This window comes from Pongo pygmaeus, chromosome 12, assembly GCF_028885625.2.
Source record: "Pongo pygmaeus isolate AG05252 chromosome 12, NHGRI_mPonPyg2-v2.0_pri, whole genome shotgun sequence".
Lineage (NCBI taxonomy): Eukaryota > Metazoa > Chordata > Mammalia > Primates > Hominidae > Pongo > Pongo pygmaeus.
In genome coordinates, this window is record NC_072385.2 from 37,434,796 (window position 1) to 37,445,250 (window position 10,455).

Genomic DNA, 10,455 nt, shown 5'->3' on the forward strand with positions numbered 1-10,455 from the left:
TGCAATGTAAATGCTGTGTAACTAGTTGTTCTACTGTATTTTTTGAATCATTTTTATTGTTATATTGCTATTTTTGATTATTATCAGTTTAAATATTTTCCATTTGTAGTTGGCTGAATCCAGGGCTGACTGTGTTATTGTAAGATCTTTATATTACAAGCAAAGTAACATCATATTATTCAAAGATAAACTGTGATTGTTAAAGGTGTACACTGTAAACACTAGAGCAACCACCAAAATTTTGGAAAAACAGTTATGTCCTTTCATCTTGGCCACTGACATGCCATCCAGACTGAGGAAGATTTGGAATCTTTGGGGCCACATGAGTCTCTTGCTGCATCGACAAGCACTGAAATTACCTGGGGGGCCAGGATCCTGCTGGGATCATGCATCACCACAAGATCAACTTTCACAAATATCACCCAGGTTCCTTTGGTAAAGTTGGTATGAGGCATTACCACTTGAAGAGGAACCAGAGCTTTGCCCAAACAACTGCCCTACTGTAAACTTTGATTAATTGTGGACCTTGGTCAGTGAGCAGACATGGGTAAATGCTGCCAAAACCAAGACAGGAATTGGTCCCATCATTGATGTGGGTGGCCAGGCTTCTACAAAGTTCCAGGTAAGGGAAGACTCCTAAAGCAGCCTGTCATCACGAAGGTCAAACGCTTCAGCAGAATTGCTGAGGAGAAGATTAGGGGTGTGAGTGTGGTGGGCCTTGTAGCTTGAAGCCACATGGAACGAGGGTCATTAAATGCTAACAAATGCTTTTCAAATAAAAAAACAGATATGAGTAATGACTCCATAGTGAAGATAAAATGGATAATAAAAAATCCCCAATTAATCTGAGACAACAGGAAATGAGGAAAAAAAAAGAATAAATAGAAAACAAGTAGAAACATGATCATTTTAATCCAAGCATATCAATAATCACATAATATGTGAATAGTTTAAATGCACCAATTTAAAGACAGTGAGTATCAGATTGGATGAAAATGCAAGACTGAAGTTTATGCTGCTTAGAAGAGACCCATTTCAAATACTAAGGTATGATGGGTTAAATGTAAAAGGTTGAAAATATATATGGTGCAAATATTAACAAAAAAAGCTGGAATATCAGAAAAAGTAGACTTTTGAACAAAAATATTGTCAGAAAGAAAGAGAGACATTACTTAGTGATGAAAGGGTCAAGTCTCCAAGAACATGCTGACAACCCTAGAGGTGTAGGCACTGAACTAGAGAGCTTCAAAATACATGGAACAAAAACTGCTAGAAATGAAAAGAAAAATAGACAAATCCACAACTATGGTTGGAGACTTAAAAATCCTCCATCAGGAACTGACAGAACAAGTAGGCAGAAAATCAGTACAGATAATGAAGACCTCCACAACACTTTAAACTGCCTTGACCTAGCTGACGTTTACAGACCACTCCACCTGATAGCAGAATGCATATTTTTTTCCATGTGCACATTGACATTTACCAGGATAGATCACATTCTGGGCCTTAAGAAAACCTTAACACATTAAAAAAATAGAAATCATGCAAAGAGTATTTTCATGTTATAATTAAAGTAGAATTCAATAACAGAAAATATTCTTAAAAATTCTGAAATATTTAGAAACTAAACATCATATTTCTAAATAACTCATGAGCCAAAGATGACATCTCAAAGGAAGTTTTTAAATGTTTTAAACTGAATTAAAATAAAAAGATATTTTTCTCAAATGTGTATGATGCAGTTATGGCAATGCTTATTGAGAATTTTATAGCATGAAATGCTTATATTGGAAAATAAATGTCTCAGATTGATCATCAAACCTCCATACTTAGAAACTACAGAAAGAAGAGCAAGTTAAAGCCTAAAACAAGCAGAAGTAGGAAAATAATAGTTGTAAGTTAAAATCAATACAATTGAAAACAGAAAAACAATAGAGAAAACAAAACACAAAAGCTGGTGATATGGCTTGGCTCTGTGTTCCCACCCAAATCTCATGTTGAATTGTACTCTTCAGTGTTGGAAGAGGAGCCTAGTGGGAGGTGACTGAATCATGGGGGCAGACTTCCCCCTTGCTGTCCTTGTGATGGGGTTCTCATGAGATCTGGTTTTTTGAAAGTGTGTAGCACTTCCCCCTTTGCTCTCTCTCTCTTCTGCCAGCAATGTGAAGATGTGCTCGCTTCCTACTTTGCCTTCTGCCATGATTGTAAGTTTCCCGAGGTCTCCCCAAGCCATGCTTTCTCTACAGCCTGTGGAACTGTGAGTCAATTAAACCTCTTTTCTTTATAAACTACCCAGTCTCAGGTTGTTCTTTATAATGGACTAATACAGCTGGTTCTTTGAAAAGATAAATAGCACTGATTCTGAGATGCAGAGAAAACAGAAATTATCAACATCAGGAATGAAAGAGGGCACATTACTATAGACATTAAAAGGTACTAACACTATATGAACAATGCTGTGTCTATAACCTCTACAATTTAGATGAAGAGGAGCAATTTCTTGAAAGACACAAACCTCAGGAAGAAATATATAATCGAGTGAAGAAGAAATATAATTTGAATTATATTTCAATATCTCTTAAAAAATTGAATTTGTATTTAAAAACCTTCCGACAAATACAATCCCAGGCCCAGATGATTTCCCTGGTGAATTCTACCACCATTTAAGGAAAAAAATACTGTCAGTTCTAACACAACCCTTTCCAGAAAATAGAAATATACTTCCCAACTAGTTTTATGGGACCAGTATTTACCCTAATTACAAAACCAGACAAAAGCATTATAGGAAAACTAGGGACAAATATCCCTCATTATCATAGATGCAACAATCCTTAACAAAATATTAGCAATTCGAATCCAGCAATATATAGAAATACTAAATCACAGTCAAAGCAGGGTTTATCCCAGGCTGAATTTTGATTCAGCCATTCAAAATTGATCAATATTATTCACCATGTTAACAGACTAAAAAAATGCATTAATCATCTCAATGAATGCAGGAAAAGGATTTGATGAAATTCAGCTCAATTCAGTTCAAAATTCAATTCAATGAGTGAATTCAATTTATTCATTCATGATAAAAATAAAACTCTGCAAAAGCCAAAAATAGAAGATAATTCCCTTAACCTGAGAAAGGATATCTATGAAGCACAAACATAGCTAACCCTATGCTAAACAGTGAAATGTTGAATGATTTATTTCTCCGCCTCCCAGAATTTGATCACAATCTGCCATTGTTTGATGTATTATAGTTTGTTTATCTATTCATAGATTGAAGGACATCTGGATTACTTCAGAGATTGGTAATTATGAATAAAACTGTTATGACAATTCATATATTGCAGGTTTTTGTGTAAACATACATTTTTGTTTTTCCTAGGTAAATACCTAGAAATGGGATTGCTGGGTCACATGGTAAGTATGTGTTTAATCTCATAAAAAACTGATAATATATTTTCTACAATGATTTAACTATTTTGCATTATATCAGCAAGATAAGAGAGCACCAGTTTCAGTTCCTATATCTTTTCCAACTCTTCAGATTGTTCGTGAATTTTTCTAATAGATAGATATGTTTCTATCTAGTAGACATGTCTGGTATCTTATTGTGGTTTAAATTTGCACTTCCCAAATGACTAATACTGGTGAGGATTTTTTCATATGCTTGTCACCTGTATATCTTCTTCGTTAAAGAGTCTATTCACATTTTTTGCCCAATTTTTAAAAACTGAATTATTTTATTTCTCATTACTAAATTTTAGGAACTCTTTATATAGCCTTGGTGGATGAAAGTCCTCTGTCAGAAATGTGATTTGAAAATATTTTCTTTTAGTTTGTGTCTTGTTTCATTCTCTAAATTGTATCTTTTGCAGAGCAAAAGTTTCACATTTTAATAAAGTCTAATTTATCAATGTTTTCTTTTATGAGTCATAGTTTGAAGTTGCACATAAAAACTCTTCACCTAAATCAAGGTCATGATAATTTTCTACTATGCTTTCTTATAGAAGGTTTATAGTTTTAGCTTTTTTTTTCCAGTCTATTTTGAGTTAATTTATGCATAAGGTGTGAAGTGTGGATTGAGATTTATGTTTTTGTATAGGATTGTTCAATTATTCCAGTGTCATTTATTGAAAAGACTGTCATATCTCCATGGAACTGCCTTTTCCAGCCTTGTCACAAATCATTTGTCTACTTTTGTGTGTACCTCTGTTGTGTTCTGTTGATTTGTCTGTCCTTTCACCAATGCCACACTGTCTTGGCTGCTGAAGCTTTAGAGCAAATTCGTCCAACCCACAGCCCGCAGGCCACATGCGGCCCAAGATGGCTTTGAATGCAGCCCAATGCAAATCCGTAAACTTTCTTAAAATATGAGAATGAGATTTTTGCATGAACTTTTTTTTCTTTTTAGCTCTTCAGCTATCATTAGTGTTAGTGTATTTTCTGTGTGGCCTAAGACAATTCTTTTTCCAATATGGCCCAGGGAAACCAAAAGATTCGATACCCCTGCTTTAGAGTAAATCTTGAAATCGTGTAGGGTGAGTCCTCTGATCATTTTTTTTTTTTCCTTTTCAAAAAATTGTTTCTGGCTATTTTATTTGCCTTATGTATATTTTAGAATCAGGTTTTTATATCTGTAAAACAGCCTGCTGGAAGATTGACTGGGACTGTGTTGAACCTATAGACTAATTTGGGAAGAATTGACATTTTAATAATATTGAATCTTCCAATCCATGAACACAATGTATTTCTTTTTGGACAATATTAGTAGCCTCTGTAGCATCTGTTGATTAAAACATAGGTGAGCGACATAGCTTTCTCCTTTTTAACCTCTCTACCCTGTTTATGCTACAATGTCATCAAGTCTCAGAACAAATTTTACTACATGAACAATAATTATCAAGTAGGCCCAAGAACACACTAACGTGGTTTTTGAGTCTACTATGGTAGGCTCTCTAATATATATCACAACTGTCTCTGCTGGTTTAAGATGAAGATAGTTGAAGGTTCCTGGTAGCCTCCAGGGTGAGGGTTTTGATTAGAATCTTTCAGCTGCTAATTAACCATCCCTTTTGAAGTGTATAGGCCTGATTAGGGTGGTGATCCACATACAGCATCTTCCAATATTCATGAATGATTGTTTAGATGGCAGAGTTGTAGAGCAGAGGTGTGGCATTGATGAGAATGCTTCTGGCTGAGGATGGACCCCATGGAGCACACCTGACCAAGGGCTCGGCTGCTGCACTTGAAACCCATCAGTGCTCTTCCTTTGAGGCCACACCTGCCCCGGGATGCTTAGAGCCAGTGACCGAGTACGGCAGGGATACCAAAGCAGATGTGATCCTGAGAGGCATGGGGCCCCTTTGCTGGCTGACTTTAGCTCAAGGACTCCCCAACATGTCCTGCCAGTTCCCTGTGCAGCAGCCTAAGGTGCTTGCACCCAGTCTTCCGTCCCTTTCTCCTTTGGGCGAGGTCACACTTGCACTGTGCTGAAATGGCTTTCCCCCTCCCTCCCCACTTCTTTTCTACCCAAGCACTTTTCCTAATGAAATCCTCGCTCATTTAACCCCATTTTGACGCCTGCTTTTTAGAATATGCCCCCTAACAAAGCGTCACAGGCAGGTTTTTTTTGTTTGTTTTGTTTTGTTTTTTTGAGGCAGAGTCTTGCTCTGTCACCCAGGCTGGAGTGCAGTGGGGCGATCTCGGCTCACTGCAACCTCCGCCTCCTGGGTTCAAGCGATTCTCGTGCAGCGTCCCGAATAGCTGGGATTACAGGCGCAGGCCACCATGCCCGGCTAATTTTTGTATTTTTAGTAGAGACGTGGTTTCACCGCATTGGCCAGGCTGGTCTCAAACCCCTGACCTCAAGTGATCTGCCCACCTCGGCCTCCCAAAGTGCTGAGATTACAGGTATGAGCCACCGCCCGGCCAAAACTATTTTGTAAAGGGGGGGTCTGGGCCTGGTGGTCATTTCAAAGGGGAATGTGCAAAGATTTTCACACAAGTTTTTAATTTTATTTTTAGGAGACCATCCTTCCAATCACAACCCTGATTCAGTAAAATGGTCAGACAACGGCAGAGGTGTGAATGGACCTTCTCCAGGCGACCCAAACTCGCCCTGCGTGCCACGTTCAGGTCATGCCACGACAATTTCGCAGTAAGCCCCAGGACCTGGGGCGCGTTTTGAAGCCGATGGCCGTGAAGGGGAAGGAGCGACTCCATTTGAGAAGAAGAGTCTCAAAAGCGCCCTGGTGGTGCCTCTGGGAGGCAGGGGCGGTCCTGGCAGGTTGGTTGATGTGGTCTGCGCAGCCTGCATCCCCTTTCCCTTTCCCTGACTTCCCGGTGGGTGCGACCAACGTGAGGCGCGGGTCCTGGGTGGGCGCAGAGAATGTCCAGGAGTTTGTTTCCCTTCCTCCCTGCTGCCTGCTTGGCTCGCGCGGTCCTGCTGCTCTTCCTAGCTCAGGGCAGCTGGCCTCTCCCACGCAAGGCACGGAGGAGAGCTTTGTCTGCGCTGCAGTACCGCATTCTTGCCTCTTTCAGGCCTGGCAAGGTCGCCGCTTCCTACAGTTCCTAGCCCTTGGGTGCTTTCTGCTGAGTTCCCTCCTTCTGCCCAGCTCCCACCTCTGCCGATAGCCCCTTTAGTAAACTCCTTTCAGCAAAACTCCTTGAAGGTTATTAAGAAGATGGAATAGGATAAGGATGGCAAAGTCACCTGGGCGGTGTGGAGCCCCACGTGGATATGGCATTGCTTTATGATCTGTTTACAGAATTACAGTTCCTAGTCTGTGACGGGCCTCCAGGTAACTCATGAAAAACCTAAAGCTCCCAGAGGGCTCTATTAATCCCCAGCACCCCCACCCAACCCCATTTTTTAAATTACTCCGCATTCAGTGCTATTTTAATCATCTTACACTGCTTTAGGTGGTATAAAATCAGAATATTAACCAAATTGAAATGTCTGAGAATAGAAATAAGGGATGTAATTCCTAATTTCTCCCTGGTAATGGCCTCTCATTGATACTTCTCCTACTGCAGGCTTCCTTTTAAGACTCATGGCTTCAACTCCCAGCCTCCTGTAGTTCTTCTTTTATCCTGTTTTAAAATACAAGATAAATGTTGCCTGAGGTCTCATGTTTTCTTGCAGGGTCATATTTGATCTACTGTACATAGTTGTATAGTTGTATATTCTTACTAATGGAACACTGAAATATTTGTATCAGCAGGGTCCTGCCACGTGACTTCTCTTAGAAAATGCTGCCTTTGTTGTTTTTGCTAAAAATGATTGGCCCGTCTGCACCGAATTCATTGGGACTGCACTTTTTCTACAGCTAACCATTTCAAAGAAAAAGAAATGATAAATTCATGCTTGTAACAGTTCAGTCCAGGCTACCAGTATTGCTTGTGAACCAAATAAATCAAGTCACTTTAAAAGAGCACTTCATGGCCGGGCACAGTGGCTCATGCCTGTAACCCCAGCACTTTGGGAGGCCGAGACAGGTGGATCACGAAGTCAAGAGATCAAGACCATCCTGGCCAACATGGTGAAACCCCATCTCTACTAAAAATACAGAAATTAGCTGGACGTGGTGGTGGTGTGCGCCTGTAGCCTCAGCTACTCAGGAGGCTGAGGCAGGAGAATTGCTTGAACCTGGGAGGCGGAGGTTGCAGTGAGCCAAGAACGCACCACTGCACTCCAGCCTGGCAACAGATCGAGACTCTGAAAAAAAAAAAGCACTTCATGATGGATTACTTATTTATTTAAATAACTTCCAACAATCAAAACATTAAAATGCAAAGAAATTTGAGTTTACTCAAATTTCAGCACAATCTCGGCACACTGCAACCTCTGCTTCCCAGGTTCAAGCAGTTCTCTGCCCCTCCCAAGTAGCTGGGACTACAGGCACGTGCCACCACACCCAGCTAATTTTTGTATTTTTAGTAGAGACGGGTTTTCACCATATTGGCCAGGATGGTCTCGATCTCTTGACCTTGTGGTCTGCCTGCCTTGGCCTCCCAAAGTGCTGGGATTCTAGGTGTGAGCCACCACACTCAGCCAAGTTTACCCTTTAACATGGACACAGAAAGGGGAACATCACACACCACACTGGGGCCTGTCGCGGGGTTGGGGGCAAAGGGAGGGATAGCATTAGAATAAATACCTAATGTAGATGACGGGTTGATGGGTGCAGCAAACCACCATGGCACGTGTATACCTATGTAACAAACCTGCACCTTCTGCATATGTATCCCAGAACTTAAAGTATAATTTAAAAAAAAAAAGAAAGAAAAAGAAAATAACTGGAAATCTATAATTTAGTTGTCAACAGGTAATTGTTAGTAATGGTAACATTATAATGTGTGTCAATTTGTTTAGCTAATCACTAAGCCACCCTATAATCCTAATGCATTTTTAAGGACAAAGCAATTCATCTTAGAATTGATTACTAGTTAATGACATCTATAATTAGGGGCTGGGGGAGGGGAAGAAACATTCTTATTCTCTAAAGCCTTAGGCAGTAAAACAAGAGCCTTAGCTTGAAAGGCCTTTAGTTTTCTGGGGAAAAGGTGTTCAAGGCTGCTGCTTCTTTGAATGGGTGTGCAGTTTTCTGCTATTGAACCCATGAGTCTTTTTAATGTGGGGGCCTCTTGAGTTTCTTTTGATTCTGGTTCATTCCATATGAAACAATGGCATTCTTGGTAACATTTGGCAATAACCAAGTCTTGGGAGAAATTTAGTTTAAAAAACCCTTCAGAGTGGGTTTTATAGGACAGTGGCTCTCTACCAGGGACAATGTTGCCCCTCCCCAGGGGATATTTGGTAAGGACTAGACATGTTTTTGATCACCAGGACGCAAAAGGGGGTGCTCCTGGCTCGTGGGTGGCCACCAGGGATGCCGCTCAACATTCTACAATGCATAGGACACCCCCTACAACAAAGAACAACCTGGTTCAAAATGTCAATAGTGCTGCCACAGGGAAACTCTGGTACAGGATGCTGAGAATGACGGGGGCTCTGTGCTTTCCTCAAAGATGGCATGGGCCTCATGGATCAACTCTGTGGTAGAAAGGGAATTACAAATGAATGACAGCTGACGTGTGGGAGCATTGGATCTTATTGGCCTCTCAGGGTCTCTCCTCAAAGCAGGCCGCACTCAGACATTCTTACTGACTGGATTCCCGTTTTTGTTTTTTTATTGTTGTTGCTGTTTGTTTTGAGACGGAGTTTCACTCTTGTTGCCCAGGCTGGAGTTCAATGGCATGATCTCAGCTCACCACAACATCCACTTCCCGGGTTCAAGCGATTCTCCTGCCTCAGCCTCCCGAGTAGCTGGGATCACAGGCATGCGCCACAACACACAACTAATTTTGTATTTTTAGTAGAGATGGGGTTTCTCCATATTGGTCAGGCTGGTCTTGTACTCCCAACCTCAGGTAATCCACCTGCTTGGGCCTCCCAAAGTGTTGGGATTACAGGTGTGAGCCACCATGCCCAGCCTAGATTCCCGTTTTAGTAAAACTCAATTGTTTAGGCTTTTTCTTTCAACTTGTTTGAAAAGGTCAATATATATATGTACTTTGTTTAACTTTTCAAACAAGTTAAAAGAAAAAGGTCATATATATATACACATATATTATATATATACATATTATATATACATATATACATATATATATACATATTATATATACATATATATATTTAAGTTGACTAAGGCCAAGGAAGTATTTCCTTTGGGATTTCTACAAATTTTCCTTTCTTCCCTCTTTTTTAAAAAAAATTCCACATGGACTATCAATGTTCACCATTGTCCACTGTGTTATAGATACAAAGAAAGCAGGCTGATCGATGGGAAACTTTTCCAAATGCAACCACAATAACCCTCCAAAGGAAAATGGCCCTTCAGCCATTTAAAATGTTTCTGAGAAGTGAACAAAGTGAACTGCACTGTATAATGAATTTGAGCTTCTAATTGGCTAAACCCCTTTTTGTTTAGGAGAGAGAAATGAAGAGGGTCATATCATGCCCAGGGTGGAGCCAAGCTTGAGTTAAGCAAAGGGAGGTTTGATTTCGAATTATCGTGGTTGCACCACTTCCCTCTGGGACTTTCAAAACACTGCATCAGAGAGATTAAAATCGATAAGAGAACATTTGTATAGCACTTTTGATTTTTCGGAGGAAGTGTCGTGGAGATGGAAGCAGTATCATTCACATTAGACTCGCTGCAGTCATATAACAGAGAGGAACATGCTGAGCAGAGTGCTTTGTGAAAAGCACTTCATCTTTTCACAAAAGACTTCATCTTTTTCTGAGCTAATAGCTGTTAGAAGCTAACACAGGTCCATATGGAGAGCCTGCTACATAGCTCATATTACCAGCCTAATGATTTTGTCGGGTTACTTTTATTTATTTTTTTGTCATTGTCAGTATTCAATATAACTTCCTTTTGAAAGTCTAAC

The 10,455-nt window shown here is 40.2% G+C and overlaps 1 pseudogene; it reads left to right on the forward strand.

Annotated features, from left to right (window-relative positions):
* Window positions 1-280: 280 nt before the first annotated feature.
* Window positions 281-729, forward strand: LOC129029969 (large ribosomal subunit protein uL15-like; annotated as a pseudogene).
* The last annotated feature ends 9,726 nt before the right edge of the window (window positions 730-10,455 follow it).